Source organism: Cryptomeria japonica, chromosome 7 (genome assembly GCF_030272615.1).
Source record: "Cryptomeria japonica chromosome 7, Sugi_1.0, whole genome shotgun sequence".
Lineage (NCBI taxonomy): Eukaryota > Viridiplantae > Streptophyta > Pinopsida > Cupressales > Cupressaceae > Cryptomeria > Cryptomeria japonica.
The window spans coordinates 52,105,075-52,116,112 of record NC_081411.1 but is presented as its reverse complement, the minus strand read 5'-3'; positions in this window follow the sequence as shown (position 1 = coordinate 52,116,112).

Sequence of the window (11,038 nt, the reverse complement as noted above, 5' to 3'; positions counted from 1 at the left end):
GCCTGTTAACTCAAGCCAATTCTGAAAAAAGGGGAAGTTGCAATTTGCCCTGAACAACGTGAGTTCAAAGTTGAAAGGGAAAGAGACATCAAGGAATGTGGCATTGAAATAATTGTAGGAGAAGGAGCAAGAGATACAATAGTTGAAAGTGGCTTCCAGATATTTTACTTCGACTCAAGCTCAGTTACAGGAAGAGGTTCAGCTGAAGGAGGAATACGCTCGGTAATTGAGCGAGGCATAGGTCAGTCTTGCTAAGGAAACAACAAAGTTCGAAACATAAACGTGCAAGACACAGAGTAACCTAGAGTAGACTAAGAAGAAATTCCAGGATACAAAGGGATTAATACAAAAGGAACATAATCACACAATGTAGCTTCAAGAAGCTTTTAAAGATGGAGGCTCCAAGATCCTCACTTTGGAACATCAGGTTGCCCATGAGTAGGACAAATGAAAAAATATGCAAAATGAGATAAGAGTGAAGGACAATGAAATTACTTATATCATCTTCCTACCCCTCTAGAAGTTCCTTAGGATCTCTCAATGGTCTTGGAAGAAATATATGTTTCTCAATGGGAGAAGGTTAAATAGTATTGCCCTTCGTTGCATCCCATGTTAAGGTTCCTAGGTGAATCACAATCTCTCTATGCTAGAGCGGGCGCTCTTATTGATCGCACTATGCTTTTCATTGGTCCTAAGCTCTTTGTGGCCCAGAGTTTGATTTTATTGTTGTATCCTACTTCAGATGAAGAATTGAGAGAAAAAGGAGTTGCAAATCGCAAACAATTGATAAGGAAGGCCAATGTTTTCATTAATCAACACAAGACAATTTTGAAAGCATCAACAACACTTGATTCCTTGAGGATTTCAGTTCCACACATCAAGTAGTGTGTATAGAAGTTTGTGTTCCTAGGTATGCCTTCTCCTTTTACCATAGATGGCTCTGTGCTAGGGATTGAGCAAGTTATGAGCCAAATTGAGTACTTACAACAAGATCAAACTTTCTGACACCGCCTTACCAGTCATATTTCAATGGAGGAAGTTGAGTAGCTCTTGCACCCCCTAGCCCAGATCTACGTTCTCTTGAAGATGGTCCACGCTGAACCAGCAAGCTTTCCATTTGATGAAGTGATCTATTTGGACTAGAATTACTAGAATCTAGAAGCTAAGGTGTTACCCTCTAAGGATGATTGGTTTTTGTTGTAGTAGGTCTTTGATCTTCTTTTCCCAATTCAAGCATAAGGTCTGGTCTCCAAACCAGCAATTTTGGGTCCTAGCATTTCACAGGAGGAATTCCCCATTTAGTCGCCAAGAAATGTTAATATTCTTTCAAAGTTATTAGTGAGTGACATTTTGGTAAGGTATGGCATTTCCTTAGTTTTTTGGCCCGCTCTCCCAATCTCTCACATGCTTGCCAAGTGGTGTCCCAACGCTGCTATAAGCAACTTGTTTTTCTTGCTCAGTGTTGAGAGAACACAAGGTTGTCGTGTGGCTCGGGTCTTTTCCTTGATGTATGTTTCCCAGCCCCACCATCTTCTGTGTGATGGCAACAACACTTGGTGTGTACGTGTTGCATATTTTGGTTCCCTTTTTGCACTCTACTTCGAGTCTCCCCCGAGTTGTTGCATGTCTTCTTTGATGGTTCATGAACCAAAATGTCATTTACACCACGATTTTCTTGTTCGGGAGGTGCAAGGGTCATCATGGTGCAGTTAGAGTAACAACATTAAAGGTCATTTTCACTTGAATGCGTCTCTGGGAGTGCCATGCAGGGAAATTCCTGATCGGAAGCGGTTGCTAGGATTTTTATGATGCTTTCTTGTTGTTTATTGAGGGTTGAAGGCTATTTATATGTCTTCTTTCTGTTTTTTAAGGGTTCAGACTTTTGGGAGAATTTATTAGACTTTTTCTCATTGAAGAGGCCTTTATGTTAATTAAATTTGGTGAATAATAGACATGTCAGATTGTTCCTATGGCCTCTATGATGGTTTTATTTGAAGCTTAATAGACTAACTTCTGTGTTGTATTCGAATTCAATAACTTATGTGATATATGTTGTGAAACTCTATGAATTAAACTATGTTTTAGGACTTGTTATTGTTGGATGAGTGGTGAATGGCATATTATGTTGAATGAGTTTTGTTTAACGTAAATGGTGTTGAGCATGTAGATTGTTGAATGGGTCTTAAAACTGCATGTATCTGGTTTTTTTGTGCTTCAAATATCCTCAAAATATTCTGGCATATCGCCTAAGTAGTATAGCTTTTAAATTTTTCTTCTTCCCCTTTTCTCCCCCAATTGTATGAAGAGACTACTTCTCAAACCTGAAGGTTATTCAGTGAATCCCGCGCAAAAGGTCCCCCATCACTGAATTTACCATAAGGTTGTTAGCATTTAATGCAAAATTAGTAGTCAACAATGCCATCTACAGAGCTCTCTGAAGCCATAGTTACTCCCAGGCTTCCTTGCTCTGCTACCTCACTCCAATCTGCATCCTTCTTATCCTGGGAGTCAATAGAAGATCCAACTTGGGTCTCTGATGGCATACTTTCTTTCTCCCGCAATATTCTACGTTCCTCCTCTTTAAAAAAGACTTCATTATTAATATTATCATCTTTCAAATCCAATTTCTCCTCATCTTTCCAACCATCCCATCGATATACACAATGCTTTGTTTTAGCCTTCACTTGCACAATTTTACTCTCCACCAAGTCTAATTTTGTAAGAAATTATGTGATGACTGAATCAGTGTCTTCATCTTTTGGTTGCCTTTTAGCCTTCTTGAAAAACCAACAATTTCTTTTGACGTGGCCTCACTTCCCACAATACTAGCAACTAGTTTCTCTAAGTTCAAACTTTTGCATCTTCTTGAGAATTTTCAATCCTTTATCTATCTAACTTTCCATCTCTGCTCAATCCACCCATGACTCTGATACCAATTGTAAAAATTAAAAATGAATAGAGAAACAAAAACAAAATTAGAATAAAGAGATGACAAGAGACGACATGAATTTATAGTGGTTCAGCAATTACCTACGTCCACTCTCAAATAGGGAAATCATATATTAACCATATCCAATTACACACACTACATAGAATAAACACATATATTTATATATCTATTAAGGCATGAGAAAAAGAGTTAGGGGAAGGAAAACAATCATGTGATTGTTGGGCTTCATATACCCATTGTTTCAGTGCCCCACTCTTGTTCATAGAGGTCTAGAACCCACAATTTTTTCAACAAAAGCCATGGGGGAAGATTTCTCTACCCAATTTGGAACCAGCAAGGCCAAATTAAATCTCTTGATATTGAACACCTATTACTTTATTAAAAAGTCTCCTCTAATAGTGAAAAGCTTTAGTCCAACCAAAGAGTGTGCAACTAACAAGATTTCTCCACCTATACTAGGCATGAGATCCTCCTATGAGTACCACTCATGAAAATCAACAAACCCACTAATTAATCCTCTTTTTCCTATATTATTTGATAGTGTTTTATGCGGTGAAGGGTAAAAGTATGAAATATTCAAGGAAAAGGAAACTAAAATGACTTAAATCTAAAATCTTAATCATACAATTAAACTTACTTCATATTTATAGGTCCACTGTCCTATTCCAGTTGAAAAGGTCCTAATTCCTCTAATGTAATTTACTTTCTATAAACATAAAAAATAGAAATTAAAAACAACAAAATATTATATAAACAGGTTGTCCAAATAGTAGAACAAATAAACAAGTTGTTATGTCAATTTGATTACAAAATGGGCTAGGAAGATTATCTTTTTCAACAACTATTTAATGCGTACACACAATGAATCTCTTATACACAAACATACAGTAGAGAAAGATGTTGACTTTTCCATTGCTTTCACAATAAAAGAAGTATTAACCTCACCTCTATCTACTTCTCAATATTAATAATCTATTGGGGTGACCAAAATCGGTAGGGCAAGTGTTGATCCGCGATTTCTCTTCCCAAATCTCTTAAGTGATCATGCATTCTTATGTGATTATCATTGTCAAGTTCAACCAAACATTTATTCAAAAGCCTTTTCCAACTATAGAGACCACTCCATCCCAGATCCGTTCCATACTTCAATTGCTAAGCTATTCCTTTCTCCAATAAAGAAATAAGCAATATCAAGGAAAGCCTCTTTTTCTTCATCATCAAGGGTGTCATAACTTACTTTGAGCTTCTCCTTAATATCATGAGGTAATATTCTCATGATCTCATGCAACAAAGTCTTCCAACATTGTTTGTGCAACTCCCCATAGAGTTGTGCTCCAAACACTTTGAGAGATAGAGGCAATCCATGACAAGCCTCCAAGAACTTTTCAACAAGCTTTTCAAACCCATCCCGAGGAAAGGATTGAATAAAAGCATGTCAACAAAAAAGTTGTTTGGCATGAAATGGATCAAATGCTCTCATTTTATATATAGAAGTGATGCCCCAGGATTTAAGGACATCACATTCCCTTGTTGTGACAATGATGAGACTACCCCTTTCAAGACCGTCTTTTACAGGCAATAGAGCATCCATTTGGTCCACATGATCCACATCACCGATAACAATTAAAGCCTTGAAAGAGTTTGCATACCTTCCTCAATATTGTCAAATGCTACATCTTGAATACCAACATCTTTGAATATTTTTTTCTGTTTCTCATACAACAGCATCTCGAACATCAAATACAAAACTAGACCACTTCATCAAAGAGGATCTACTGTTATATAACTCTTTTGCAAGAGTGGTTTTTCCAGAACCACCCATGCCCCAAATCCCCACAATTTGTACACCCTGATCACCCTCAACAGATTGAAACGTATTCATCTCAAAATCTTTCACTATTTCTTCCAGACCTACTGGATGTTTTGCAACAACTAGCGACACATTCGTTGTTTCTTTCAATACAATATTTACAAATTTCTTCAGCAGCCTCATCTCATCGCTGAGCAAGTAAAAAGATTAAAAATTCAATACACCGACAGGTTATTATGCCATGCCAAAGTTAAGCTACATATATATGAGAAATAATACATATTTGTTAAAATGGGTAGGACGAATGTGTGGCAGTTACTCATTATTTCTCATGATTTCACCAGAGTAAAATGAGACGTTAAAGAGTGCTTCCTTCCACTCCTAAGTTTTTCGGGGCTGTATCTACCCTTCTGTTTATGCTCATCAAACGCCTTAACATACAGACCTTTCCCTTGTTCTATCCATCTGAGATCACTAGGTTCTGTTAGCGCAACTTTGACAGTCTGTTAGCTCCGTAATTTACGGAGAGACAGTTGCTCAAGTTGCTCATGCATAAGCTAACAAGGAGTTATCACTTTTTAACTTCCTCTGCCTACTTCAATTCCGTTTCAACATTTCATGCATCTTGTGCATAATTTCTGCTCCTGTAATAATGGAGATCAAAATTCTACAGGATCTACATTGTAGAATACAGGAATAATTCTGGCGCCAATTTTAGGCATAAACGACAGCTCTGCCAAACAACAGAGTGATTCAGCATACCTCTGCGAAAAAATAGCAATATGAAGCAAAGCGCTGGTTATTGCTGCTTCTATGGTTCGGGGCAAGGAATCGCCATATTCCAACTCCTACTAATCCAAGAAAGCTGATAGTGCCATACCAGTGAGGATACCATAGAGAGTGCTAGCTAAGGTGGATTTGACGTCTGGTCCACGATGATTGATGAATACATCGTAGGACGGTTTTTTCATGCGTTTTGAGGCAAAGGTAGGTGCAGATGGTGCGATTCCATCAAAAGCGCCCATAACCTCATTCGTTATTTTACTCCCGATAGTTGAAGTAGTCGCATGGAATTGGATAGGTGATGAGAGAAAGAAAAACAATGGAAGCAGGCTGAGTAATGGGGAGGTGGAACGCTAACCAACTGTAAAAGAAAAGAGCAGTGGCAGGGGATGAAGATAAAGAACGATTAAAAGCAGAATCATATAAAAGTGGAGCCATTTCAAAAATCAGAGAGAAGAGGGAATCGGTGATGAATGTAACGCGATTAAAAGGAGTGACATTTATGAAAGAAAGGCGGAATAATCTGAGGGGTGAAGCCACTTCGCAGTCGAATAAGTGGACAATGGGATTATTCGTACAAGAAAGAAGGGCCCAAATTCGAAGCAAGGATTCGGAAAAGAGAAGAGATATTCGGCGCCAGAGACAACACTGACTAGAGTAATATTGGTAAAAGAAAAGTGGAATAAGTGAGGGATGGAGCCACTTAATGGAAAGAACAGAGTGGAGGGTGTGATCATCATAATAATGGCATATCATACACTATATAAAAGCATGCATCCGCATCTCTTTAGCTAAGCTTTTATTAGCCCAATCTTAACTTTAAACCAATTTTTAATTTAACTGTAATCTTAATTATCATTATATTACATTAGGTTCTATCATGTTAGATTATGTGTATAAAATCAGTAACCCCAATCGTAATTTTAAACCTATTTCTAATTTAACTGTAATTTTAATTATTATTATATTACATTAGGTTCTATCATGTTAGATTATGTGTATATTAATGTAGTGAGATTGACAAAAAATAATTAATTTTTTTTATATTTATTTCAAAAGAATTGAATTTTATGTACATAATCTTTTAACCCTCGTGATACCATTATTAAATACTTCTCAATGTAAAAATTGCTAATTTAATATTTTTTATTATTTTAATTGAATGTTGTCTTATTTTCAATATGTGAAAATATAATGATACATCTTTTTTAATTATATAAAATATTTTTAAATTTGTCTATATTAATATTTATAAAATAGTCAAATACATGTATTCTTAAAAAAAGGTGAATAGAAATAGTCATACCCAAAAGTTATATGTGAGGCAACAATTGAGAGCATAAACATATAAACAAAGTTGCTAAGTGGCAAGAATAGTAGTAATGGGGAGAGGGGGAGGGTCTATGTCATCTAATGTATTTCATACATCAAGTGTTTGAAGTGTCCACAAGAGGTTCTCATCCATCAATATTCTTTTCTTTATCTTCTTCTTCAATTGCACAAATAGATGAAATAGGAAGAGCTAGCAAGTCACAACAAACCTTGCTTCAACCAAATCCTTTGTCATAGTCATGGAAGAAGCCTATGAATGATCCTTCCACTTGCCTCGAGGGGAGAAGATGCATCCATGATGACACCCATAAGAAATGAAGTAACCTTGAGAGGAAGAGGGGATGGAGAAACTCTAATAATAGCACAAGGGGTATTACCCCAATGGTCAAGAGACACTTGTAAGTGAGCCACCTAAAGTGCAACTATATTATATTGCACTTGAATTCATAGTAAAATATCATAATAAATCATAGATTTAGCATAAAGTGAAACATGATGATCCATAGAACAATTGGTAAAAATTAAAAAAATTATATATTTAAGTAGGTTGAATATAATCTCCACCCTAAGAGAATAATACATCTAAGTGAATTTGTGAGAGATGTGAGACGAACCCCCTAACAAAACCACATACAATGAAAATAGGTTTTGGTCTAAATGGCCTGAAAAATTCATGTATCTAACTCCAAAACTTTTAGACTCTAGAACAAAACCAAAAAAGGTGTTTAAGAGACATGTTTCCCACAAGAGTGACATTGAAGATCAAGAACTCCCAAATTGGATAACCTACAACCAATTGGACATCTCTCAAGGATGCTTGAATTATGACATGACTAGGTGACTCTTCTAATTGCTCGCACCTAAAAAGACTCAAAAAATCAAGCTTTTGATATTTTGGAAATCCTGTGACTTTAAGTATGAGCTTTCCTCACCCCTCTAAATTGAGATATTCTGGAAGTATTTGCTTCTTAATAGAAATTGACATCGTTCTTAACTTACCACATCCATAAAAGCTAATATGCCACATATTTCTCAAGTTCCCAAAGTTGTTGGGTAGCTCAATAATAGTATTTTGCAAGACGTTCGTTCTAGGTGCTATAACGATTGCAAGTGATAAAATTATTTTGAAAGATTCTTAATATTATTGAAATATCCTCCAAATGCAATCTCTTTCAACTCCTTAAGAGACTAGATTGAGCTACAAAGGAATTAAAAAATATATTATACGAACCAAAAATTTATTTCAAAAAACTAGTAGCATCAAAGCCACAATAACACAAGCATGTAGATCCTAATGTTTTTGGCATAAAGCACACAATCTTGGGCTTGCAAGTTCAAGTGATTGATATTTCAATCCACCAAGAATATGAAAATGACTTATCTAATTGACCGCACCATAGAAGGAAAAGGTATGTACCATGATTATTCTTATAAGTGTGATGTAAATGTTGAAGGAGATATCATGTCGTGAATCTAATTTACACTATGACCTTTCAACCATTTTGTCAACATGGAAAGTACTCCAAGAATGGGAAAAAAAAAGAATATCATCTGTAGCAAAGGACACAGATCCTTATGCTCGAAAATAGAATTGGCTAGGCCCAAGAGAGTGAACCCTAGGTATTTAAGACATTTTAACGATTCATCTTGGTTGAAGGTGCAACACTTTGTTGTAATATTGATTGCTAACAATGTTATTCAAGAATATATATTTATTACCCAAAATCTATAATGATTAACACACTAAGAAAATTGAAGATCGTGGCAATATCTGAGTTTAGTTAGATCAATTTTCCTTGTTCTTATATGAGGCCTAATCTAATTAAAAGAAACACATATGCAACTATCACTGCATGTGTACTCAAAGAATAACATAAAAGAGTTACATAAAAGTAGACACAATACAAGAAGTTTTGGAGTTAGTGACATTGAAAGATTGAAATTACAAGATTATGCTTTGCCATGCATCATATGACTATTCAAAAGCATAAATCATGCAATATGAGCCCAAGGAAGAACACCCAGAACTACAAGAGAGAGGAGAAAATGTTCATCGAAAACTATATCTAAAGAGACGCTATTGAATGCATGCTTTAATTATTATTTATGTAGTATATTATATATGTCCTTACTATAATGATTCCACCCTCCACTCTATGGACGCGTCTATTTTGGCTCCAAAAAGACAGTACGAATTGACTAACACGTGTGTTAGTCGCGTGTTTTACATTGTCGATTTTGCAATTAATGACTATGATTGACTAACCTGTCACTAACACTCTGTACAAAAGGTTTGTTTTGGAGCTAGAATAGTCACAGCCCCACTCTATCTCTAAAGGGCTCTTCTTTCTTGTATGAATAATCCCATTGTCCACCGATTCTAGACTTTCCACAACGAAGTGGCTCCACACCTCATGTTAAATTTATGGACCAGAATTAAAACTACAGAGATACAAAACAATATCTGAATACATATATCAATATCTTTAAGTTATCAATTAATTTCTTATGTGCTAGATAACTTCAATAAATAAATTGATTATTTATTCTTACTCTCACAATATGTATATTGCAGTATATATATTGCACGTAGTATATATATGTATCACAGGATATATATATATATATATATATATATATATATATATATATATATATATATATATATATATATATATATATATATATATATATATATATATATATATATATATATATATATATATATATATATATATATATATATATATATATATATATTGCACACATCATATACAATTCTCTCACAGCCTTTACCCGATCACACCTAGAAGGCTAATCACCCTGATCGCAGCATATAACCACAGAGGTCTTTACATAGCATATAAGTGCAGAGGCCTTCATGCACAACAATCTAGAATTCACACAAATGTAATGTTATGTGTATCGCAATTATCTACACACTAATATATCTCTGGACTTCCTTAAGGGTCGTATCCCTTTAACATGAAGAGGTGGCTAGATAAACCTATATCGACTCATTAAAGAATTGAAACACTAACTAAACATGAAGTTACATAATAATGTTATTAATTAAATATAGTAATAATTATTATTATCTAATCAATTTAACAATAATAATAATAATAATAAATAACATAATGATATATATAATTAAATGTTGAAGGCCTTAAGGCCAATTTAACATTTAATTTTATCCAACTAAAGCTATAAATCATCAACACTCCCTCTTAGCTAGGGAGGATAAAAGGTATTGGGAGCAATATTCATAAATCGTATGATTCTTATCTTGGGACCATAGTTTCAAGATGTGAATTGCCTCTGTCGGCGATTCTATTCACAAACTCTTGAGTGGATTGCCTCTATCAGCGATTCTATCCATAAGCTCTTGTGTGGTTTGCCTCAGTCGGAAATTATATCCACAAGCTCTTGTGTGGATTGCCTCAGCCAGCGATTCTATCCATGAGCTCTCACGTGGATTGCCTCAGTCAGTGATTCTATCCATAAGCTCTTGTGTGGAATGCCTCAGTCGGCAATTCTATTCACAAGCTCTTACGTGGATTGCCTCAGTCGACGATTCTATCCATGAGCTCTTGTGTGGATTTCCTCTGTCGGCAATTCTATCCACAAGCTCTTACGTGGATTGCCTCAGTCAGCGATTCTATCCATAAGCTCTTGTGTGGATTACCTTTGTCGGCAATTCTATCCACAAGCTCTTACATGGATTGCCTCAGTCGGCGATTCCATCCACAATCTTGAGTTATTGTAAGATCGTCACCTTCCAATAACCTCAAAAAATACAAGTGGAAATCATTTGGAAGTCATCACTTCCTTATGATTTACAGAGGGCCAATAAAATAATTATTAGTATTAATAATAATCAATATTTACAATTTTACCTCAGAAGTGCTCAATCTTTATTAGTAAGCTCCCTCTCAAACACAAGGTATCTTGAGTTTCTTCTAGAGAACATATTTTGTTGAACATACATCTGAATTTCTAACTTCAGCAAGGGATGCTTGTAGTTTAAGTTTGAGAGGACAAGTTCTTGCAATGTGGCCATATTCATCACATATGAAACATTGTACTTTAGAGGAGTCTCTAGGCTTCTTGAATGATCAATTACCATATGTCTTTTTGTCCTTTTTCCTTTTCAAACTAGA